Source organism: Trichomycterus rosablanca, chromosome 6, assembly GCF_030014385.1.
Source record: "Trichomycterus rosablanca isolate fTriRos1 chromosome 6, fTriRos1.hap1, whole genome shotgun sequence".
Classification (NCBI taxonomy): Eukaryota; Metazoa; Chordata; class Actinopteri; order Siluriformes; family Trichomycteridae; genus Trichomycterus; species Trichomycterus rosablanca.
In genome coordinates this window covers 47,633,307-47,661,235 of record NC_085993.1, presented here as the reverse complement: position 1 = coordinate 47,661,235, position 27,929 = coordinate 47,633,307, and positions in this window count along the sequence as shown.

Here is a 27,929-nt window from a genome sequence, read left to right as displayed (position 1 = left end):
CGAAACGTAACACATGCCCCCTTCAACAAGTGTGCAGTGATCCACATATGAACTCACCTTGTGCAGGCACCATCAATCATCCAGCAGAGGTCATAATTGCATCAGGTCCCCTCCGGCACCCTCCTTGAACAACAGCCAATCATTGTTCGTGTAGGTGCCCAGCCTGCTGGAGAACCACACTGTAGCATGAACTTTTTGCAAGCAATCCAGCACAAGTGCTAAATCCATTTATGTGCACAATAGCAACAGAGTATTAGATTAAAAAAAAATTACACTACATAGCCATAAGTATGTAGACACGGTTCCTAATGGTTACATTCAAGTGTTTTAGCAGCACCCATTGCTAACAGGTTTATACGACGAAGTATATAATATACATCGATCAACCATAACATTATGACCACTGTCCATTTTATCAGCTCCACTTACCATATAGAAGCACTTTGTAATTCTACAATTACGGACTGTAGTCAATATATTTCTCTACATACCTTTTTTAGCCTGCTTTCACCCTGTTCTTCACTGGTCAGGACCCCCACAGGACCACTACACAGCAGGTATTATTTAGGTGGTGGATGATTCTCAGCACTGCAGTGACACTGACATGGTGGTGGTGTGTTAGTGTGTGTTGTGCTGGTATGAGTGGATCAGAGTTTTTAAACACCTCACTGTCACTGCTGGACTGAGAATAGTCCACCAACCAAAAATATATCCAGCCGACAGCGCCCCATGGGCAGCGTCTTGTGACCACTGATGAAGGTCTAGAAGATGACCAACTCAAACAGCAGCAATAGATGAGCGATCAGCTCTGACTTTACATCAACAAGGTGAACACACTGGGTAGGAGTGTCTAATAGAGTGGACAGTGAGTGGACACGGTATTTAAAAACTCCATCAGCGCTGCTGTGTCTGATCCACTCATACCAGCACAAAACACACTGTGGGGGTCCTGACCATTGAAGAACAGGGTGAAAGCAGGCTAACAAAGCATGCACAGAAACAGATGGACTACAGACAGTAATTGTAGAACTACAAAGTGCTTCTATATGGTAAGTGGAGCTGATAAAATGTACAGTGAGTATAGAAACAATGAGGTGGTTTTAATGTTATGACTGATCGGTGTAAATTATATGCTTCCGATTGTGAGGCAGCATTTTACGGAAGGCCTCATCCTTATCCATTATGAATGTGGTCTGGTGAGCCCTGAGTTTAAACCTATTTAACATTTTAAATATAAATTAAAACACTGATTGTGAGCAAGGTTAAAAATTGTGTGAAAAGCCCTCCCAGAGAAATAGAGGCTAGAGGCACTATAGGATGGTCAAGGTAAGATGTTCACATACCAGTAACTTACCCTGTTCTGCTTCTAAACCATTTAATATAAAAAAAATCAAGTATACCAACTTTTTAAAAATGATCAGATGACATTAATGCATATTAACATGTTTATCTGAACAGCATGATGCATTTAATAATCATTACCTTTGATATAACACAGTGCTGTGGAGTGTTGTGTTTATTTTTCTGATGACAGCACTATATCTATCTCCTTTAAAGCCAATAAAAATGTCTTTTACACTTTCCTTTATCTTTGCAATTTCACTGAATCAGTGTTTTGTGATGGACTCTTACTAAATATTTTCTGTTTTATTGTCAGACATAATGAAGGAACCCTGTGTTTGTAATGTTGTCAGGCATTTTATTGAAGTCGTACACACTGCTAGTTAAGAAGCATCACATACAGTCAGCATGTGTGCCAGTTTTTCAGTTCTCATTCCGCTCTGAGGCAAATATCATGGCCCATTCCCCAGCAGTGCACAGTAATCACTGGAAATGCCTGACATGCTGTGGCTCTGAAAACATAATTAGCTTTGCCCTGATTACACATCAGACCACTGTGGTGACTTGAGTTTAGTTTTGCTAATCAAGCTGGTTTGGCTGAGGTTCACTGCACATTACACATCACCTGTATGATTCTGCAGGCTGTATTTTCACACTTCAATTACAGAACACATGTGCAAAAGTATTCAGCTGTCACTAAATGAAGTACAGTAGAGTGGTACCTTGAAACTTTGAAAAGCAAGTTTTAAGGGTGTTGAGTTTCAAGGTATTTTTTCCCATAAGGATGTTTGGGAAACCTGTTAATGCGTTTCATGGTTCTGTAGAACTGCATATATTTTAGGCTAATGTAAAATAATGGGGTTGTTTTTGACACTTATACACTGGAAATACTGTAAGTATAAGTACAACATAAAAAACACTAAAGTACAGTTGAAACTTATGAGCAGTAATAATTAAGAGACGTTTAGTGTTCCTGTGTTGTTCTTTTAATATATTGAGTCACATTAAGCTTTTCTCAACATCCCGAGCTGTAACACAAGTTTAAAAGTGAAACAGAGAGAAAAATCCAGCTAAACACAGATGCATGTGGAGGCTTTCAAACTGGGTCTGACTGCTATTCCACACAAATGCAGATTCGTCTCATAGTCGCACTTTGATGACGTTTTACCGCACCACTCAAGCCGGGCACTGAATAAAGCGGGTATTCATTGTTAAAAAAAAAAAAAAAAAAGCTAAAGACATTGAGTTTAAAGGAAATGTCGACTTTAAGGGTCCAATTTTTTCCCCCGAACTGCGTCGTTTCAAAGAATTTTGTTGAGTTACAAGGTACCACTGTTTACGCTTTAATAGAAACACCTTAATCATACTGGATTTGTCTTTACAGTATTTTAAACGAACTATTTGTCATGTTCATAGAACAAGCTTGTACTTTTTGACATGGCACATTATCAAGCAGGATGAAGCCATCCTTAAATAGGTAAACTGTATTCATCAACAATACTCAGATATTTAAACAACGATTTAGATGTATTCAAATAGGCAATGCATGCCAAGAAAAGCTACATCATGCCATAATTAGCACACTCAGCCTGCACTACACACAAGGCAGGTTGGGTTCCTTGTTTTACACTGTTATGCTAAATTCTGACTTTACCATCTGTATTTCGAGTGACAGAAGTAAAATCTTTAGCTGTTGTAGTTCAGGTTTCTGTGTAAGCCAATCAAGGTCTTTCCCACCCAGTTACATAAAATAATTACTGTGAATCTCACCTTAAATGACGGGTATTGTCCATCCAGAAGCACATTTTCAACACTATTGTATGCTGTAGCTTTAAATACTATAAGAAGAGTCACAAACAATGTTTTTTCTTCACCTAACTTGCTGGCACTGTGACATTTTCCTGACATTTCATGATTCATAACTCCACATAACACATTTTAATTGGCCAAAATCCAATTATAGCATGTTTTACATCACTTCTGATGTAACTTTAAATTGCACATGGTGGTTTTTGTCTTATGTAAAACTTCTGGACAGACAATTGTATTTCTTAATTTTATTTATTTATAATTTCTCATTTTATGCACTGAGACTTTAGCATGCTGAGACATAAAATGCACTTTTGCAAACTGCTCTGATTATAAGAACTTTTTTAAAATGCCATTGTTGGCTTTAGCATTAAGATTTGGCTATACTGAAACAAAATGGTCAAGCTTTAAAACACCTTTCCATTGTTAACATAACAGAATGCTGCAACTACATTTATCACATGTACGTATTCCTGTCCTGCCACAGAAAGGACCCGGACCGCTCCACCTGGGGATCGAACCCAGGACCTTCTTGCTGTGAGGCAACAGCGCTACCCACTTAGCCACCATGCTGCCCAATAAGGTACTGTAGCTGCTGTATGCTTAAGATGTGGTGGACAATATATTAATTATTTTAATTCAAATCAGAAAAAAAGAACAAATTTAATCAACATTTACAAATGGTATAGTATAGTAAAAAATATGACTATATATATGTACAAGGGTTCTTCAAAAACTTTCTGCACTTTTTTAAACTCTATTTGTCATTTAATATTATTTAAAAAAAAAAATTACATCCCTTTTCACTTGATGCACCACTGCTTTCACATCATCATCACATTAAAATCTTCTTCCCTTAAAGTTTCTTTGAGCATCCAAAAAGGTGGAAATCAGATGGTGCTACATCTGGACTATAAGCTTGCTCTCAGTCTCTCAGACACAACTGATTACTACTCCTCCCACCCTCACTGCTTCCAATCAAAATATAAAAGTGTGGAAATTTTTTGAAGATCCCTCGTGAATACTTATAAATAAAAAGGCAATAGAACTGTCGCAATTTTCTTATTTAACTTTTCTCTCTGTAAAACTGCTTTTATATTTTGTAATTCCATGGAACCACCTTTTAACCCCCGACAGGTGCACAATGTGCTTTCACAATGTGATTTCATTATGTGATTTCATTATGTGCTCTTAACCTAATAATTAAAAAGTTACAAGAGAGCCCAGAAGTCACTATAAAAAAAAGTTGCAGTATGACTTTAAACAATAAGCAATACACTGCACCACTATCATCTCTGTTCCTATAACCCATGAAAAACTCCTCTCCTGAAAAAAGCACACAAGCATGTAGACAAATCAAAACAATGGTCAGATTAAATAAAAAAAAATATATATTGGAAATAATTCACCTTATCAGAAATACAGATCACTGTAATTATCCCAACATAATCAAACTCACAGGGAAATATAAAATAAGCACAGTGTTTCTCCGATACCAGCATTGGGACATTGCATATCTCTGAAGGAAACAATGAAGCAGTCTACAGTATTTCCATCACAGTTGTGTCTTTAGGTATAAAGTATTACCATGGCAACCAACAAATTACTACGGCTCTCCTTCCATGAGCAGATCAAAGAATAATTCATAACCAGAGTGCAGATTTGTGAGTAAATTGACAGATTATGAGCATTATTACAATGCGATGGATAATTGATTTTCTCTCTTCGCTGTCTCAGAGAGGATGGAATGGGTTTCCATGGCAACACAAGAGTACGTACGGGCCGTAGTGTGGGAGAAGATTACGAACCTCAACGTGATGCGTGCTTCTGCAGAGCACTTTAACCTACAATGGATCTACTATTGCCGAGTTTCTTTTAAGAAATATAATAGTGGACATGCGTGCTGTGAGTCAGGAACCAAACATTAACCTGTCACTGATTTGTAATTGAAGCAATTAGGCAGTAAAGGGATAAAGAATGTGAAGTTCAGGGATCTGAGCTTGATTTGCCTTGGAACTTCTCTGCAGAAAGTAGGACCTGTACTTTTTCACTAGCCAATCATCAGGACTGTTGATGTACTAAAGTCCGGACATTTTTCAGCATACAGTATGTGCTTGTTAAGCAGTAGGTTGCATTCCCTGTTTACATGTGACACATAAGCTGGCATATACCACATTTACTGGCCTAAAACTCAGTTTCTGATGAAAAAATTGGTCAACCTTCTGTAACTGGGCGTATCATACCTCGACACTGATGAAGCCCAGCACCTGCAAGAATTGAAAATGAGCCCAGTTTGCAGGGTACTTAATTAATGTAGAACAACAATGTGTCTGAAAAGCATTGGCCAAAATAATGGAAACACACTAGCAAATGAAATATCAATTATATATTTTACATAATATAAAAACGATTCAGCCTGCAATAGAAAAAAGGGATAGAAAAGGGATAGTGCAGAAATGTTAACTGGTAGGAACAATATGGCAAGTTGATCAGAGCACCTGTGACAAACCAGTTTTTACGAACAGAGGAAAGAAAGTAAACCCAGAACCAGCTGTTAACGGAAACAAACAGCACCCCACCCCTCCAACTGGAGCAGAACTGGACCGAAACATGGCATCACAGTTTTAAAAGAAAAACAGGCTTCTAACAGGGGATCTGGCAAACCTGTGAGGACAAAACCATGATCATTGAAACACTTCCACCTGGAGTGAATTACACGAGTCGCAGGCGACTGTCAGTTAAGAGGAGGTGACACATCAGTCATCTGCACTTCCATGTCCCATCTGCTGGCCATATTGGGAAGGCAGAAGGACACGATTCCATAACCAAGCCATGCTGCTAATTTCCACTGCAGGTGGACTCTTCATTATCTGGATTTTTATTAGCTATTAATACTTGGGGTCAAACCTGAGATTTCTTTCACTACCCTTTTGGTTTGTAATTGTAGGCAAACAGTAAGACTGATAGTAGATTATTTAATATCAGCTATTGTGATTTTTTGTCATTGTAAGACCCTGAAGTTTTCATAAAAATCTAATTCAGCTCAAGCTCGAGCAGAGACAACTAGCATACAGTAAGTGATTCATTATCTTGCTGTCAGGTAATTATTCCCTCTGCGTAACCACCAGTATTCTTCAGTTTTGGATAATAGCACAAAAGAACAATGGAAATGTTGCTTGAACACCGTCATAACTAAACAATGTTAGTAAGAATTACCTGTCGAAGGAGTGTCTGCTGAACCTGTATTCTACATAGATAGATAGATAGATAGATAGATAGATAGATAGATAGATAGATAGATAGATAGATAGATAGATAGATAGATAGATAGATAGATAGACCGTGTCCACTCACTGTCCACTTTATTAGACACTCCTACCTGGTTGGTCCAACTTGTAGATGTAAAGTCAGAGACGATCGCTCATCTATTGCTGCTGTTTGAGTTGGTCATCTTCTAGACCTTCATAAGTGGTTACAGGATGCTGCCCATAGGGTGCTGTTGGCTGGATATATTTTTGGTTGGTGGACTATTCTCAGTCCAGCAGTGACAATGAGGTGTTTAAAAACTCCAGCAGTGCTGCTTTGTCTGATCCACTCATACCAGCACAACACACACTAACACACCAGCACCATGTCAGTGTCACTGCAGTGCTGAGAATGATCCACCACCCAAATAATACCTGCTCTGTAGTGGTCCTGTGAGAGTCCTGACCATTGAAGAACAGGGTGAAAGCAGGCTGAAAATGTATGTAGAGAAACACATGGACTACAGTCAATTATTGTAGAACTACAAAGTGCTTCTGTGTGGTAAGTGGAGCTGATAAAATGGACAGTGAGTGTAGAAACAAGGAGGCGGTTTTAATGTTATGGCTGATCTGTGTATATATAAGCAAAATGTCAAGAATTTTTACTTACCTTTTCTGTTTTTTTAATTGATTTCATAATCCATTGAACCACCCTTTAACCCCCGGCAGGTACGTCATGTGCTTGCACAATGTGATTTCACAATGTGCTCTTAACTTAATAATTACAAAGGTACGAGAGAACCCTGAAGTCACTGATTAAACTTTGCAGGATGACTTCAAACAATAAGCAATACACACTGCACCACTATCATCTACATATAGTGTTGCTACAAGCTAGATTTGTTTAATTTAAGCAGTTAAGAGTGACGTGGTATGAGGTGAACTAGTTTTTTTTTTTTTTTTTTGTTTCTTTTGTTATTGTCTCAGCTTCTTTTCTAATTAAATATACACTACATGGCCAAAGTCATGTACATTCCTTCAATTTATGGATTTAATGGGTTAGCACGAGAGGAAAGATGGAGCCTTATGATAAAATTAAATGATGGCTCTAACAGACTCCTGTATTAGAGATTGCATTCACCTTATTGGTCATCCGTTCATAAAACAGAGGTTAATTCATAAAAAAGGGACAATCAGCCAATTTAAGTACCATAACTAAAACCCACTTTTGTGCAGAGTGTTTTAGAAGCCACAATTCTCCTGCACTGGCATGCTGTCATAACAATGATGAATGGGGCCGCGGCTTTGGAGAAGCACTGTTGTAAACGCTAATGAAGGGCTGGGTTACAATCACTTCAGTTTATAGCTGCTTCAGCTCTCATAAAATGCTGCAGGATTATCATATACATAAGCACCAGAGATCAGAATGAATTATAGTAAGTTTAGCATTTATTATCTTCTTCCTTCTCATTTTCTCTGATAAAATGAAACACACAGACCAAACTGTACGTCATATGAACATGAGACTTGGTCAACAGGTAGTTGTCCCTCCCACTCAGCCCGATCGGCCCGATGGTGGCGCTATAGCTTAGTATCAAACCTCAAGGTTTATATTTCTGACCCCATATGACAGCCATACAAAATTCTTTTTTTCGCCTTATGACTCGTCTCATGCCCTACAGAAGCCTTAAGAACCATGTAGCTCCACCCACTTAGATAATATGCAAAATCACACAAATTTAAACACAATTTGATCTCTGGATTTTCACTCCTTACATTTATATTTTCGGCATTTAGAAGACGCCTTGTATCCAAAGCGATTTGCATTACAGTTACAGTATACAGTCTGAGCAACTGAGGTTTGAGGGCCCAATAGCAGCAACCTGGCAGTGGCAGGGATTGAACCAGCAACCTTCTGATTACTAGTTCTGTACTTTTACCACTAGGCTACAGCTTGCCCTCCTATACACAAATGTAATAGCAAAGTAACCCTAAGCACTTGAACTTTATCATGGGTGGAACAACAGCAAGCATAAAGCGCTGCACCAACTGTCACCAGTAGGGATGTAATGATGCACCACAACACAGTTAAAAATCAGTGCACATGTGCCACAATTCGAATCGGTTATTCTTTAAACAGCAGAGGGTACTGCCGCTATTCACCCCACCTGGTTGACAGCACTTCACAAAGTTGCCAGGTAGGGGATTTTCCAGCCAAATGTATTTATGTGAGGATACTTTCTTTATTTCTATTATTTATTTATTTATACAATGTAATATTGTGTATTTTTTTTACACAATAATCATTATTTGGCATAGTTTGTACCTACCTCAGAAATAAAAGGGCATTCATTATTAAGATAAATAAAAGATAAACACAAATAGTCTTTTAATTTTTTTAATAAAAGAAAACTTTGTTTAAAAAAAATCGGGAAAAAATCGTATCGTGAACCCAGTATCGTGAATCGTATTGCATTGTGGGTAGAGTGTATTGTTTCATCCCTAGTCACCAGTCTTCTGATGCACATAGCATAGGACGTTCTTAGGTTTGTAACTGCAGTGCTAGGTGGCAGTATAACATTTGGCATAGTGCTTTTGTGTTCCTCCTTTAGGAATGGCCCCATACTCACGCTAAAGGCCACAATGGATTAACTCTGCTTGTACCTTGGAAATCGCCATTTTTGGCTTTACCTTTGTTATATATTGCTTTAGGCATTTTCATTTACTTAGTCTACAATGAATTGAATGACCCATGTTATACAGCTCAGTTGGTTAATTGTTAACATTACATAGATTATATTTTCATCCAATTTAAACATACGCAGTGCTACAGAGGAAGAATGCCTGAAGCTGTAAAGTACCAAATGGCTGAATATTTTATGCTGGCACCTTTACAATGCTGCATAATCCAAGTTTGCCTGAGCTTCACAGAATAGATGACCTCACAGGGACCTGTAATTTATCATTTCCTTAGTGACAGCCAGTCGTCCAGGTCCTGATCCAGATGCTTCTTTATAGATGATGTCAGATTAGCACTGAAGGTTCTCCTGATTAGTGATTTTTACTCTGCTACATTTTCATATTTATTTTTCCCATAGTTTCTCTTTTGTCAAGTTTCTTTTGTATTGTGAAGTTATGAATGCTGATCTAAACTTACCCAAGGCTAGACATCTGCATGCCGGATGCTACTCTGCAGATTCATTACTGTTGAAAGATCATGTTGACTATGATGCATATTCAGTGCTACCAAGCGTATACAATCAAGTACACCCTGCCCCCTCTGCTAGCAAACACTGGCATGAGTATGGTTCAGCAAATCAAATCAAAAATCAAATCAAATCAAGGTTTATTTGTCACATACATGGTCATACACAGTACAACTGGCAGTGGAATGCTTTAGTGACTGCTCCGTCACAGTAATTACAAAACTACAAAATAGTTAAAAAATATATTATACAACAAAATATAAAAAGTTTTTAAAAGTAAGAGTTTAGGACATTAGAAAAATTAACAATATAATTAAAAAGAGCAATTTAAAGTAAAGTGAACATCAGAAGAATTACAATATAATTACAAGGGGCAGTTTAAAGGGAACAAGTGTGTAAAGTGACAAGTAGTGCAGAAACTGTGCAACATGATGCTACATAATGCTATACAGATGTGATAAATAATAAATACACAATACTAATCTATACATATACATACATATACACATAAAACAGTATACACGCATATACTTATATACACATACATATGTCCACATACATACATACACATATAAATTAGATTGTGCACATTGTGTAAATGGTCCTAAATGCTGTTTTCGTTGAGAATACGAATAGCTTGTGGGAAAAAGCTTCTTCTCATCCTCTCCGTTTTGGCTTTTAGAGCACGAAAACGCCTCCCAGACTGTAACAAAGAAAACAGTCCATTACTGGGATGACTGGGGTCCTTTACTATCCTCCTGGCCCTTGTCCAGCACCGTTTCCTGTATATGGACTGCAGGTCAGGAAGCTCAGTCCGGATTATGCGCTCAGCTGAACGCACCACCCTTTGTAGAGCCTGCCTCTCCTGCTTGGTGCTGTTTCCGAACCAGGTTGTGATGTTTCCCGTTATGATGGATTCAATGGTGCAGGTGTAGAAGTTACGAAGCACCTTGGATGGTAGTTTGAAGTCCCTTAAGCGTCTGAGGTGATAGAGACGCTGACGGGCCTTCTTTGCCAGCGCAGTGGTGTGGCAGGACCATGACAGGTCCTCAGAGATGTGAACTCCAAGGTACTTGAAACTCCTAAGTTCTCCTAAGCGCTGCTCTGATATCTGTGGCATCACTGTAAGGTGGAAAAGTACAGTGGTACCTTGAAACTTGACGTCAGTTGGTACTGGGACTGGCATTGAGTTTTAAAGGTGTTGAGTTTCAAGGTATTTTTTTCCATAAGGATGTATGAGAAACCTGTTAATGCGTTCTGTTGAACTGCATATATTTTAGGCTTTTAAGATTTTAAAAAGAAAGAATTTAAAATAATGGGGTTGTTTTGACACTTATACACTGAAAATGCACGAAGCTTAATGTGACTTATTGTACTAAAACAAGCAAGGAATTTCATTGGTGGAGAGAACTTATGAGCAGTAATAATTAAGAAAAGTTTAGTTTTTCTGTATCGTTCTTTTAATACATTAAGTCACATTAAGCTTTTTTTTTAACGATGTGTTTCAGACTCTCCCAAAAAAAAGCTGTTACTCACAGTAGCTCAGCACCCCGAGCTACAACACAGGTTTAAATGTAAAACAGGAGGAAAATCCAGTTAAACACAGATACATGTTGCTCAGGTGGCGCAGCGGTAAAATACGCTAGCACACCAGAGCTGGGATTTCGAATACATCGTATCGAATCTCAGCTCTGCCATCCAGCTGGGCTGGATGGCCACATGAACAATGATTGGCTGTTGTTCAGGGTGGGATGAGCTCTGCTGGCAGATTGATGGCACCTGCACCAAGTTGGGAAATAATGCTGATCAGGGTGTGGCTCTCCTTGCACAAAGCTGATCCGCATATGAACTCACCTCGTGCAGGTGAAAAGATGCAGTCGGTACTGCACACGTGTCGGAGGAGGCGTGTGTCAGTTGCAAGGCTCCTCAGTCAGCGGTGGAGGGTTGTATCGGTCGAGGTGAAGCTTAATGCAATCAGGGTAATTGGATACGACTAGATTAGGGGAGAAAGTTGGGGGAAAAACTGAGAAAAAGAGAAAAAAAACACACAGATACATGTGGAGCTTACAGACTGGATTTGATTGTTATTCCACACAAATGCAGATTCGTCTCATAGTCACACTTTGATGATGCACCGCTCAAACCGAGTGCTGAACAAAGCAACTATTCATTGTTAATTTGGAATTAAATAAATAATTTAAAAAAAAGCTAAACACAACGAGGTTAATGGAAAAGTCAAGTTTAAGGGTACAAATGTCTCCACAAGGGTACAAATGTCTCCAAAGTTTTAAAGACTTTGAGTTTAGGAGACGTTGAGTTACAAGATACCTCTGTATATGGGAAATCAAACTGTTAGACCACAAAAGCTGACATAACAAGACTACCAAATGCTTATGTAACACTCACTTCTGAGTTAAACTGTTTCTAAATGCATGCACAATTATTGTTTATTAGGAGATTTGATTTGTGGATTGGATTTCCTTGGCTAAGCATGTGCATGTAAGCCTAAAATCACAGCATCTCATTCATTCTGTTGCCTACACAATGCTTTTGGATTCTGGAGTGATACATTGGGATTTATTATCTGAAAGCTTGTCTTGGCTTTATGCATATGCCAACTGTAATATATAATGAAGGAGAAATAGCAGTCTGGGATTTTTAAATGGTTTGGGCTTAGCCCATTAACTTCATTTATTATATTAATTTTTATGAACTGGTCAGAAACACTGGCACGAGGCAGGAATACACTAATCCATTTATAACATCCAGCTGTGTTGGATGTTACACCTGAGACTATTTTATGTATTCTGAAATCAGACAGTCTATTAGAGAATACACACACACACACACACACACACACACACACACACACACACCTAGAAGCCTAGTCGGTCTCACACAGAGACCAAGCCCTCTGTTATTACTGTTTATTGCCCTTTGCAATGTTATTTGTCTGAAACTCTTGCTTGAATTTGCCCTTTTGGTACCTTAAACAGATAGTTTGCCCTCTTTGTTTAACCCTGCCTTGACCCTGACTCTGATTCTTCACTGCCAGATAATTCCATGTGTTTTTGTATCTGAATCACCTGGACAGTGATTTGAATCTCTGTTTTAATAAATAACTTTTTTCTAAGTGAACCACATGCTTCTTACACCATATTTTTACAATACGCCATCACTGCATGACGACACACACACAGGGTCTGTCTGAATACCTGGTGAGCCACCTTGCTGCCTACTGCCTACCTGGGCAGCTGCCTCAGTAGAGAGGAATCTAATAGGACATCAAACTTATAAGGCAGACTGTTCAGACGCACTAGGGCAGTTGTAGCTTAGTGGTTAATGTACTGGACTAGTAATCAAAAGTTTGCTGGTTCAAGCCACACGACTGCCAGGTTGCCACTGTTGTGCCCTTGAGCAAGGCCCTCGAATGCTTAGACTGTATACTGTCACAGTACTGTAAGTCACTTTGGATAAAAATGTCTGCTACATGCTGAAAATGTAGAAATGTAGAATGCACTACTTAGACAGCGATTACAGCGGTTACTAAGCTAACACAGTTAGCCTCAGCCTTTTCAAAACAATGGGCTTAGGCGGCCCAATCCGCTAGCATGCCAGCTATCATCTCCCTCCCGGTACAAAAACTGTTAAACTGTCTCTGACGAGCCCGAATTGACAAATAAACAACACATGTGCACCTTATACAAATTAAAAATTATTGAGAATTTATTTACACTTGAAAAAAACTCCATTGGTTGCTTTACATTCGTCTGCAATATTTGTAATTTTTTGTGAGAAATGTTGCGCCGCAGTGAATGCTGGGATTGCCTTCACCGTTAAGGGAGCATCGGATGCTTTTCCGTTATTCAGTCAGATTATCACTTGAAAACAAAGCTCCTTAGTAGGCAGCATTTTAAGGTATTTAAGTATACTTACAGCCTTCTTCTGTAGGATGGCACAAAATGTGTCTATGTACAGAGTTCACTAGGTTTTCGGACAGAACCACAGACCAATACTAGGAGTGTTTAAAAGTAGTTAATACACTTTATGCATGTTAAAAACAATATTAAATTGGGGCACACTAAATTAACCTCTACAGACACAAAATCAACATGCTAAACATTCATGCATTCATTCATCGTTTTACCACTGCTTTGTTCTATTTAGGGTTGCAGTGGGTCTGATCCACTGGGTGAAAGGCAGAAAACACACCAGACATATCGCAAGTCCATTACAGGGCAAGCACACATTCACACACATACACACAAAATCATACCTAGGAGGACTTTAGTATCTCCAGTTAACCTAACTGCATGTCTTTGGACTGTAGGAGGAAACCCGAGTACCCAGAGGAAACCCACACAGACACAGGGAGAACATACAAACAAACAAACCACACAGAAAGGACCCAAATCAATGCATCTGGGAATCAAACCCAGGACCTTGTTGTTGTGAGGCAACAGTGCTACCCACCAAGCCACCGTACCACCCCAACATTTGTTTATTTACTGGGATTATTTCCTTATCAGAGTTAAATAGGTTTCTTGTAATATTGTGAATTGGCCCTAATAGTAATTTATATAAAAGTATACTTTCTCAGATTCTAATTCATTCTGTGTAAAGCCTCCAGGCTTTTATCTGATGGTCTCTGACATGCAGTTTATTTATTCTAACCTCCCATGTCATGATATTTTACTCATTTGTGTTTTGCCATGCGTATTAATCCTCTACAACATGCTCTTCTGATATAGTACCACATTTTATCCACAGCAGAATGAAATGTCAGATGAAAGCAATTTCACTCACAGTTTGTTTGTGGTTATCTCCTTTATGGGTCTCCTCATGTACAGCAAAAAATATTTTGATATTTTGGCCCTCGAGCAGAGACTGACTCAGTTTTCCTCAGCATGTTCTGCTCTTTTGCTATTCCAGTCTTGTTATTTTTAATGGAGGTTATACTTTGGCAGGCACGTTCTATTGAGGAGAGATGGAGCCTGAGATTTTTGGCATAGCTGCGGCGTGAATGACTGTCCAGGGTGAATAAAAAATCACACAAAATTGGAAGGACACTTGCGTAACCTTATCTCGGCTAGATGGTATTTCAGTGGTAATGCCAGAGTCACAGAATATTTAATGAATAGGTTATTATGTATTTTATTTGAAGGGTAGCTATATTCATTACATCACATTAGTAATACACACTAATGAACCATAACATCACCCAAAAGACATATGTTATAAAAACTGTACATATCACAGTCAGGGATATACAGTAGTAAACGCTGACCTGACTCTATAATTATTGCACACATTTTAAATGCAGCACAGATTGGCAGGTATAAAGTGACTTTACAAAAAGACAAGTCAAGTGCTGTATTACTGCAACAGAAGGGCATGATCACAGTTAGTCATAGTGAGTACCCACAGACAGTGGTCTGAGGAGGGACAAACAACTGACGTTGTTGGACAGCCAAGACTCACTGACGCTAAAGGACACAAGGGCTATGAGCAAAACTGATTTAAAAAAAATAAATTAATTAATAAATAAATAAATGGAATATAATAATAATAATAATAATAATAATAATAATAATAATAATAATAATAATAATCGAATAAACATTAAAATCAAATAATCTAACAATAATAATAATAATAAATTAATATAATAATAATAATAATAATAGTAATAATAATAATAATAAAAATCTAATAAAAATGTAAATCAAATAATCTAATAATAACAATAATCAAATAAAAATACAAATCAAATACTTTAAAAATAATAATAATGAATTAATAAAATAATAATAATAATAATAACAACAACAATAATAATAATAATATAAAGAATAAATTCAATACAAATAATAATAAAAACAGCATGAAAAGAAAATATTTTCCATTATGAATTTTAATTTTAAGTGAAAACCTACATGGACAAGAGACAACATGCAAAAACCACACAGAATGGAATCTGGATGGGGGAATTAAACCCATGCGCTTCTTATAATGAAGCCACAGCGCAACCCACTGCGCCACCATGCCACCCATAAATGAATTATTAACAGGACAACACACCAGTGTAAGTGGAGAAGAAGGAACCATAGTTCCCAGTTAAAAAAAGGCTGCATCACCATAGGAACCAGCAAAACTGAGAAGTGGATCCCTATGTGCACAGCCCTCCTCTTTTTGCCCCTGCATTCTGCACAGGCGTCTCTTCCGCCAATCATGGTCCTTGCACAGCGTATAAAGATTCCACCCCACTCATCGTCCATCCCCCACCCTGCAAATACGGTGGCCAATTAGTATCTGCTGCAGGCACTGCCAATTGTGCCCGCCAGATGGCGCCCAGCCGATCGGTGGCAACGCCGAGTTTTGAACCGAGGAGTTCAGAATCTCTGCGTTGGTGTGCTAGCGGAATATCTCACTGCACCACCTGGGCGCCCATTCTCTTGTATACTGCTTTACTTTTTATTTTGCCTAATGGATCACAGTGTAGGTATCCTTCAAATGTAGTTTTACTAAATAGTTTGTACTTTTTAATGAAACTGTTTATGGGATTACAAGCATCCTCCACTGTATTTGTTTTAAGCAATATAATGACATTTTATTATAGGAAAGATGTGCAAAAAGTAAATGGCTGAGGTGGATAGTTGAGGTTCTAGCTTTTATAAAGCACATCATGGCACAAAAAGGCACAGTCTGAACCTAGTGAAAAAGCAATGTTATGGTGACAGATTTAGGATGCACATTGAAGGTTTTTTATATGCCACTGAATCAAAGGCTGGAATAAAAGGTCACGGTGAGTCTCCGTGACTGATGAGCTACACTGCAGTATTTCACTGACCTGTGAATACCAGTGTGTGTGTTCTCTTTAAAACTACTGATGCATGCTCACTGTTGTATTTTTTTAAATTAGGGAGAGAATACTATGTAGTCATGAGATTATAAAGGTAGTCACAAAGTTTGATTCATAGAATTGTATAGAATATTTAAGTGACACAATTTTCCATTAATCCACAATAAACTGAATTGGTATTATGACTGGGTGTCAAAGAAGGATTCACAAAAGGCTTAATATTTGCGAGATGGATTAAAGCTCAGCACTTTTCCCACAGTTAATGAAAACTTTTAATCAATAGAAAAAGAACATTTCTAAACAGAAGATACACATACTGTATTTATGTCTCTCACCATCCAACGTACGAGGGATCCTCAAAAAAGTTTCCGCACCTTTAGATTTTAGTTGGGAGCGGTGAGGGTGGGAGGAGTAGTTGTTGTTTGTTTGTTTATTGTTAGGATTTAACATCATGTTTTACACTTTTGGTTACATTCATGACAGGAACGGTAGTTACTCGTTACACAAGATTCATTAGTTTAATATCAAAAACAGTCTTGGACAATGTTGTATCTCCAGTTCACCTCACTTGCATGTCTTTGGACTGTGGGAGGAAACCCACACAAACATGAGGAGAACATGCAAACTCCACACAGAAAGGACCCCGACCACCCCAACTGGGGATCGAACCCAGGACCTTCTTGCTGTGAGGCGACAGTGCTACCCACTTAGCCCCCGTGCCTTCCGGGAGGAGTAGTAACTGGTCGTGTCTGAGAGACTGAGAGAGAGCTTATAGTCCAGATTTTTGGACGCTCAGATAAGCTTTAAGGGGAAGAAGATTTTCATGTGATGATGATGTGAAAGCAGCGGTGCATCAGTGGCTACACTCTCAAGCAAAACCATTTTTGCCGATGGCATTAAAAAGTTGGTACAACGCTGTGAAAAATGCATCTAAAAGTGACTGTTGATATCAAGTAATGTAATTTGTAATAAATAGAGTTTTAAAAAAGTGCGTAAACTTTTTGAAGAACCCTCATATAACCCACACATAATGAAAAGAAAAGAAAACGATCCAAGGAATCCAGACAATCAGTCTGTGTTGGGCTACACCAGAAATCACTGTTAAATGTGCATGGCCTTTGTGTCCTAAGAAGGTAGTGTATGATAAACTATCATACTGCTGTAATTAATTTAAAATGAATTGTTACAGGCTTAATAAGGTGCATAAGGTGATCAGTTGAGTGAATCTGCTGATGGGCTCATTACAGAACCTTTCCTGAAGAAATGGCTTCCAAAATTCCTAATTCTGTAAGCCGAAGGAAAATGAAACACCATCCTAGCTAGCCTAACTAACTAACTAACTAACTAACTAAATAAATAAATAAAATGTAGGATTTAAAGTAAGTAGATACAAAATGCTCAAAACAAACTATCAAACCTCAATGAGCTGGAAGACTTTGTAGTAGAAAAATGGGCAAAGAATCTATACCAATCAGGCATAACATTATGACCACTTTCCTAATATTGTTGCCAAAACAGCCCTGCAACTGTGATGCTCTGTGTATTCTGACACCTTTCTATCAGAACAGGCATTAACTTCTTCAGCAAATAGAGCTACAGTAGCTCGTCTGTTGGATCGTACAACATAGGCCAGCCCTGTCGCCGGTTTACCACTGTTCCTTCCTTGGACCATATTTAATAGATACTGACCACTGCAGCTGCAGTTTTGGAGATGACCCAGTCGTCTAGCCGTCACAATTTGGCCCTTGTCAAACTCACTCAAATCCTCACGCTCGTCCATTTTTCCTGCTTCTAACATCAACTTTGAGGATAAAATGTTCACTTGCTGCCTAATATATCCCACCCACTAACAGGTGCCACTATGTTAGTGGTCATAATGTTATGCCTGCTCGATGTATAAGAGAGGTGTCAGAAAATTGTTAGCTCCACCAACTAACCCTAATAGTTGTATTGTTGTATTATTATTATCCATCAGGAGCAACTCTGCCCCAATGCAGCAATTTGATAATATATATACAGTGGGGCAAAAAAGTATTTAGTCAGCCACTGATTGTGCAGGTTCTCCTACTTAGAAAGATGAGAGAGGTCTGTAATTATTATCATAGGTACACTTCAACTATGAGAGACAAAATGAGAAAAAAAAATCCAGGAAATCACATTTTAGGATTTTTAAAGAATTTATTTGTAAATTATGGTGGAAAATAAGTATTTGGTCAATAACAAACAAGCAAGATTTCTGGCTCTCACAGACCTGTAACTTATTCTTTAAGAAGCTCTTCTGTCCTCCACTCGTTACCTGTATTAATGGCACCTGTTTGACCTCGTTATCTGTGTAAAAGACACCTGTCCACAGCCTCAGACAGTCAGACTCCAAACTCAACCATGGCCAAGACCAAAGAGCTGTCGAAAGACACCAGGAAGAAAATTGTAGACCTGCACCAGGCTGGGAAGAGTGAATCTACAATAGGCAAGCAGGTTGATGTGAATAAATCAACTGTGGGAGCAATTGTAAGAAAATGGAAGACATACAAGACCATTGATAATCTCCCTTGGGGTCAAGATCTCATCCCGTGGGGTCAAAATGATCATGAGAACGGTGAGCAAAAATCCCAGAACTACACGGAGGGACCTGATGAATGACCTGCAGAGAGCTGGGACCAAAGTACAATGGCTACCATCAGTAACACACTACGCCGAGAGGGACTCAAATCCTGCAGTGCCAGGCATGTCCCCCTGCTTAAGCCAGTACATGTCCAGGCCCGTCTGAAGTTTGCCAGAGAGCATATGGATGATCCAGAAGAGGATTGGGAGAATATCATGTGGTCAGATGAAACCAAAATTGAACTTTTTGGTAAAAACTCAACTCGTCGTGTTTGGAGGAAGAAGAAGAACCCAAGAACACCATACCTACTGTGAAGCATGGGGGTGGAAACATCATGCTTTGGGGCTGTTTTTCTGCAAAGGGGACAGGACGACTAATCTGTGTTAAGGGAAGAATGAACGGGGCCATGTATCGTGAGATTTTAAGCCAAAACCTCCTTCCATCAGTGAGAGCATTGAAGATGGAACGTGGCTGGGTCTTCCCAAACACACCGCTCGGGCAACGAAGGAGTGGCTCCGTAAAAAGCATTTCAAGGTCCTGGAGTGGCCTAGCCAGTCTCCAGACCTCAACCCCATAGAAAATTTGTGAAGTCCGTGTTGCCCAGTGACAGCCCCAAAACATCACTGCTCTAGAGGAGATCTGCATGGAGGAATGGGCCAAAATACCAGCTACAGTGTGTGCAAACCTGGTGAAGACTTACAGGAAACGTCATTGCCAACAAAGGTTATGTTACAAAGTATTGAGTTGAACTTTTGTTATTGACCAAATACTTTTTTTTCACCATAATTTACAAATAAATTCTTTAAAAATTCTACAATGTGATTTCCTGGATTTTTTTTTCTCATTTTCTCTCTCATAGTTGAAGTGTACCTATGATGAAAATTACAGACCTCTCTCATCTTTCTAAATAGGAGAACCTGCACAATCAGTGGCTGACTAAATACTTTTTGACCCCACTGTATATATATATATATATATATATATATATATATATATATATATATATATATATATATATATATATATATAATACAGGGGACAACATAACATTCCAGGCACAATCGAACACAAATGATTTCATTCAAATTCACAGCATTGTCATTAATTTGAAGAAGTGCCAGTAATTCCCAGCAGGCCATACTTTTCACCTGACACGGTCTTCTCCCGTCTGTTATTTACTTTTAAATGCCAGTGAACCATGCCTTTCTCCACACAGCATGAGAGGAACATTTTAATGAGATTTTCTTTCCTGTTACAGGCTTAGAAAAGCCACTGATGACTTACGAATCTGACATTTGCTCAAAAAGGACTTTATATTTACCCCTGATAAGCAGAGTAATTGGTAACTGTCTGTTATATCACATTGACACTAGGAAAAGGCGAGCACCGTGGTAATACTTCAGATCTTAGTCAAGTTTATTATAGTTTTAAGATTTTAACTCGAGTAAAGGAAATACTGTGTTCAGCACTGTTGATCTGCCATGTTGTTTAACCTTATTAAAAATACCATGCAGTAATATTAAACTACAGTACAATAATGATTGATGTAGAATAATTAGTTTTGGGTTGCTAAGAAAATTAGAAAATGGGTCTGTAGTTATTTTTAATCAGTTTACTAAAATGTTAGTGTTATTCTGTATTATTATTATTATTATTATTATTATTATTATTATTATTATTATTATTATTATTATGTTAGTAATTTAATGTAAATTAATGTTTTCTGTAGTGAATAATAGTAACTTTAGTGCACCACAATTATAAGAATAGTTTGTAACTTAGCATGGCAAAGTATGATCATAAGTGTGTTTTACTGTTGAGGCTTCAAGTAACAATCAAATTATTGGCTATTTATTAAACAGTAGCTAAACATTTCAGAATATAACTGTGATTTATTTATTTATTTATTTATTATTTTGTAATTAACATTAAATGGCAACTATAAATATAAAGCAGTTAATTGGCTAATTTAATTAGTTAATTTTATTTATTTATTATTTTGTAATTAACATGAAATGGCAACTATAAATATAATGCAGTTAACTAGCTAATTTAATTAGTTAATTGTATTTATTTATTTATGTATTTATTATTTTGTAATTAATATTAAATGGCAACTATAAATATAAAGTGATTAATTAGTTAATTTTTTATTTTTTTATTTTTTTTATTTTGTAATTAACATTAAATGGCAACTATAAATATAAAGCGGTTAATTAGTAAATTTTATTTATTTATTTATTATTTTGTAATTGACATTAAATGGCAACTATAAATATAAAGCAGTTAATTGGCTAATTTAATTAGTTAGTTTTATTTATTTTTTTATTTATGTTTCATGGTAGCCAAACATTGTAAATACTATAATAACTGTAATGTTATGTGCTTAATTTTAACACATGACTAACAGGTTGGCTAACTAGCTTCAGAGTTTTAAGAAACATTTAGGAACTGATTTAATACTTTGAAGCATAGATTTCACACAGTGCTGAAAACATTTCTTTCAGTTGTTGCTTCTTGTTGACATGATTGCGTTACCTAATTGTTGCATACACTAACTTTTACTATGGAATGGAAGTTGCACATCCATTCTGCAGATCTCCTGTTCTGCCGTCTACTAAAGGTGTTCTGTTTACATCAGATTTGATGATTGGAGAGGCCACTGAAATCTACTGAGTTCATGTTTATGGAACCAGTCTTATAACTCTATAACTAGCTATGTATCATGAAACAGTATGCTGGAAGAAGCCATTATAGGATGGTAAACTGTGTCTTAAAAGGTTTGCACATGGTCAGCAATGATGCATAGATAAGCTAGGGTATACAAACTATACTTGACTGGTATTAGAAGGCCGTATGTGTGCCTATGTGTTTCTGCCCACAGATGCCCATGAGATGAATTTATTTATTGCACTATTCGGTGTCAACTCTAAAGAATATTGTGTGTAAAACTAACTAACTAAATAAAAGATCTCAGGACATCTGACCTTTTTGTACCATTTAATGTGATGGGGAATTTAATTGTGAAAGGATATAATTGACATTTTACCCATAAATCTCCTCTTAATCACCCATAATTAGTGTTAAAAATGAAATCTGAAATTCCATTCACAAAATACTATTTGGCAGCAATTACAGCTGCATGTATTCTTGGATCCATCACTACAAGCTTAGCACAGCTAGGTTTGGACAGTTCACCGCATTCTACACAGCAAATCCTCTCAAGCGCCATTAAAATGGATGGTAAGTGTCTGTAAATTGTCATTTTCAGGCCTTTCCACAGATGCTAATGGGATTTAATTATGGGCTTTGGCTGGGTCTCTGAATGACATTCAGAGATTTGTACCAAAGCTACTCCAGTGTTGTTCTGGCTGTATGCTTTGGGTCATTGTTATACTACACTAAAAGGTGACTTTTTGTCCCAGTCTGAGTTTGCATGAGCTCTGGAGGAGGTTTTCATTGAGGATGTTCTTGTATTTAGCTGCAATCATGCATTCATCAGCAGTTTCATCGTAGGGATGGTATTAACCAGGTGATGTGCAGTGCCTGTTTTTCACCACAGTGCTTGCTGCTCTGCACAAAGAGTTCAATTTACATCTCATCAGACACTCGAATATTTTTCCTCGTGTTGCCAGAGTCCTTCCATTCAATCAATTGACTTTCACTCAACAGTGGCTTCTATCTTGTCACTTTGCCAATAAAAGACTGATTTATGGAGTGCTGCAGAAATGGTTGTTCATCCCACATGTTTCATGTGAATGTTTCATGTGAATGTTTCATGTGAATGTTTCATGTGAATGTTTCATGTGAATGTTTCATGTGAATGTTTCATGTGCTTTTTTTATATTGTTTGCATTGCATTTCTAATAAAGTGGCCACTGGATGTAAACCACATTCATCGGCAACGCACAGACGGTGAAAAAAGAGGAAATGTGCAAAAGCGGTTTTGTCACTACTCATGTGAATGCGCCTTTACTGAACGGAATACGCTATTCCAAGATCAAGCATTTCCACGATTAAGAAGCATAAGGAAACAATAAAGAAGTAAACGTTTTATTGTATTTTTAGATTTATTTTAACTGTTTTTAGTTGTATTTCAGTGTGTTATATTACATTTTTGTTATTTTCAGTGTATAAGTGTCAAAAACAATCCCATTATTTTACATAAGCCTAAAATATATGCAGTTCAATGGGTCCATTAACAGGTTTTCCCATACATCCTTATAGGAAAAAAATACCCAGAACCAATTGACATTGCATTTCAAGGTATCACTGTAATATACAGTATATATATATATATATATATATATAATACAGTGGTACCTTGTAACTCAACGTCCCCTAAACTCAAAATCTTTGATACTCAACGCCCTTCGTCGAGAAATCTGTACCCTTAAACTCAACGTTTCCCTTAAACTCAACGTGTTCAAATATTTATTTAATTTCAAATTAACAATGAACAGTCGCTTTGTTCAGCGCTCAGCTTGAGCGATGCAGTAAAACATCATCAAAGTGTAAATATGAGACAAATCTGCATTTGTGTGGAATAACCATCAAATCCAGTCTGAAAGCTCCACATGTTTCTGTGTTTATCTGGATTTTCCTCCCTGTTTCACTTTTAAACTTGTGTTACAGCTCAAGGTGTCAAAAACAACCCCATTATTTTACATGAGCCTAAAAAATATGCATGTCCATGGGACCATGGAACGCGTTAACAGGTTTCCCATACACCCTTATGGAAAAAAACCCTTGAAAATCAATGCCTTTTAAACTCAACGCCAGTCCCAGAACCAGTTGACGTTAAGTTGCAAGGAACCACTGTAACTAGTATTCTAACCTATGGAACTTTACTGTTGACTTCTTTAATGTGGCTGTAATTGCCCCAAAATTCTGTATTTAGGTTTTCTGTGAGGACAGACTGCAGAATAGCTCCACCATGATGTGTTCTTTGGTCCCTTTTGTTCCACCACCTGACTGAATGTACTTTTTGTACAATTAATGTTTTGTTAGATGGAAAATTCAAGGCTTTTTATTAAAGAAAAGAAAAAAGAACACTGTGCATTATTTTGTGAAGTACCAGTAAGGAAGTTCTGTTAATTTCTCTTATATTTTATTGTCTATCAGAAAGTCTGTGATGCACTAACAGATGGAGTCTGAAACAGACAGCTGAAGCAGTGTGGATTGTGTAAGTTGTGGGATGAATGTATTAAATGAGGGTTAAAGTTGGTCATGATTTAGGAACATGTCCCATCCAAATCCTGTTGAGGGTTTGGGATTCTGTATCCGCTTTCAGTGAGCTATTTTATGGATCGGAATTAATAAAAATAGAACATTATACACCGACTAGGCATAACATTATGACCACAAACAGATTAAGTGAATAACACTGATTATCTCTTCATCACTGCACCTGTTAGTGGGTGGGATATATTAGGCAGCAAGTGAACATTTTATCCCTAAACTTGATGTGTCAGAAGCAGGAAAAATGAGTGAGTGATTTGAGCGAGTTTGATGAGGGCCAAATTGTGATGGCTAGACGACTGGGTCAGAGCATCTCCAAAACTGCAGCTCTTGTTGGGTGTTCCTGGTCTGCAGTGGTCAGTATCTATCAAAAGTGGTCCAAGGAAGGAACAGTGGTAAACCGGCAACAGGGTCATGGACGGCCAAGGCTCATTGATGCACATGGGGAGCGAAGTTAATGCTGGTTCTGATAGAAAGGTGTCAGAATACACAGTGCATCACAGTTTGTTGTGTATGGGGCAGCGAAAGGGGGACCAACACAATATATAATGTTATGCCTGATCGGTGTATGACCCTATTCACACACCACATGGCCAAAAGTATCTAAATACTCCTTGTTTAATAGGTGCCATTAAGCTGATTCTGACTCTTGGGAACCCTACGCAATTCTCCAGAAACACCCTGGCTTTTTTTGGGACCTTAATGGCTCATTCATTATTCCTCTAATTGTATTCATTCAGGGCTCTCAGGGGGCACAGTGGTAAATTGTGCTAGCCCACTACCACTGGAATTCAGGCTTTCAAATCCCTAGTGATGGTTTTGGCATATGTTTGTATTCTTTGCAGTCCAGGATACTCTTAAAGTCTTCACTGTCACCAAAGTTCACCATCGCCAAAGCCATTAGGATTTATTTTTCCCCAATTTTTCCCCCCTAATCTAGTTGTGTCCAATTACCCTGATTGCGTCCTCTATACTGATTCGACCCTTCACCACTGACTGAGGATGCCTCTCAACTGACATACGCCCCCTATAACACGTACAGTCGGTACAGACTGCATTTTTCACCTGCACGAGTCGAGTTCATACACTGTGTATGGAGGGCCACACCCCCATCGGCATTACTCCTCAGCCCTGTGCAGGCGCCATCAGTCAGCCATCAGGAGCCGCAGTGAATGAGTTATGAGGGCCTATGATCCGAATCGTTGTTCATGCTGCCGCCCAGCCCAGTCGGAAGGGCAGAGCTGAGATTCGATACGATGTATTTAAAACCCCAACTCTGGTGTGCTAGCGTACTTTACCGCTGCGCCACCTGAGCGGCTAGCCATTGGGATTCTTGCTGCGCTGCTATTTATTTTTCACCTACTAAGTCCATAAAGAACCACAGTGAAGACAAGCCTGGACAATACTGATTTTTTGTTTGGAGAGACGAATCGTTACATCTTAAGATCTTAAACACCTTTCGGATGATTCAAACTACTTTATAAACGTTTAAACAGGAACTTTCATCCAACATCAGTGGCTGGTATCACTCACTCACTCTCTTAACCGCTTTATATCCAATCAAGGTCGAGGACGGGGAGGGGGTGTTGGAGCCTATCCCAGCTTTTTCAATGGGCGCAAGGCACACAGTAACACCCTGGATGGGGTGCCAGTCCATTACAGGGCAGACACATATACACACACACTTTTACCTATAGGGCAATTCAGTGTCTCCAATTAACCTGACTGCATGTTTTTGGACTGTGGGAGGAAACTGGAGCTCCTGGAGGAAACCCACGCAGACACGGGGAGAACACGCAAACTCTACACAGAAAGGACCCGGACCACCCCGCCTGGGGATCGAACCCAGGACCTTCTTCTGCTGGAGCCTATCCCAGCTTTTTTAATGGGCGCAAGGCACACAGTAACACCCTGGACGGGGGCGCCAGTCCATCACAGACAGGGCAGACACACATACACACACATACAGTCATACACAGTCATACAACCTGACTGCATGTTTTTGGATTGTGGGCGGAAATCGGAGCTCCCGGAGGAAAACATTAAAGGTTAGTTTTGATATGCCCAGTATTGCCCAAGACTTCTACTTCCTCATCATCTTTCTCAAATTGGTTTGGGATCCTGCTGTTTGTTAATACACAACCGAGAGGTGGCACTGCTTGCTTACGCGACCATCTGGCTGCACCCAGGGCCGTTTAACTGTAATGAATTACACTCTCTGCATACTAAACACCTCTCTGTGTTGAGAAAATAGCAGCATGCGCTCCACCGGCAGCCTGTGTGTACACCGGGGTCCACTGAGCAAACACTCAAATGAGCTGCTGACTGTGTGGTGCACTCCCACCCCCGAGGCTACGACACGAGTGAACGTTCAGGTGGAGACCTCACATGCTGCTCCGCACCATCTGACAGTGGATAATCTATTAGAGGAAAGGTTAAAGACAAGGACAAGACAGACTGGGGCTGCTCTATGCTTTCTCATTAAGATCGGGCATCCTACCCCTACATGCACATAAAAGCATTAAAACGTACCTGCATCCCGTACCACACACATGCACACGGTCACAAACTCACAATACCTGCACTGAGTACCCGCACTGACTGCTGATTGATTTTTTTTTCTTCTTTATCCCAGACCAGGGCATGTGGCATACTGGAATGCAGTGCAGCAGACTCAATCTGGTAATGTCCTGTGGAAACCCATCACCCAGCTGCCTTAAAATTCACTTGGCTCTCAAACCGACCCCCACACCACCGAGGACATGAAAAGATGTGGCCTCACACATGTCTGCAGATGCCTGTGGTCACAGGTAATAACTACTTTTAGCACAGCTGGGTACCGAAGAACTGCAGTGATTTAAAAGTATATATGAATTTCTTTTATGTGCAATGTAGCAATTCACATAAACGCAATTAAATTTAAGTTATAAGTTAAATATCAATGAAGCTTTAGATTTTACAAAATATAAAATATGTGGAATGGTAGCATAACAACCAGTGTGCGTATGACATTACTACAGTGTGTGCCACACTATGCACCACACATCAACCAGGGAGAACCAGTTGCTGTTGCAGCAGCAGTAAGGTAATGTCCAGTCCATCCTTTTCTTAAACACAGGCAACTGGTACTATATATACACCGATCAGCGATAACATTAAAACCTCCTTGTTTCTACACTCACTGTCCATTTTATCAGCTCCACTTACCATATAGAAGCAGTTTCTACAAATACTGACTGTAGTCCATCTGTTTCTCTGCATGCTTTGTTAGCCCCCTTTCATGCTGTTCTTCAATGGTCAGTGGACCACTACAGGACCACCACAGAGCAGGTATTATTTAGGTGGTGGATCATTCTCAGCACTGCAGTGACACTGACATGGTGGTGGTGTATTGGTGTGTGTTGTGCTGGTATGAGTGGATCAGACACAGCAGCACTGCTGGAGTTTTTAAACACCTCACTGTCACTGCTGGACTGAGAATAGTCCACCAACCAAAAATATCCAGCCAACAGCGCCCCGTGGGCAGCGTCCTATGACCACTGATGAAGGTCTAGAAGATGACCAACTGAAACAGCAGCAATAGATGAGCGATCGTCTCTGACTTTACATCTACAAGGTGGACC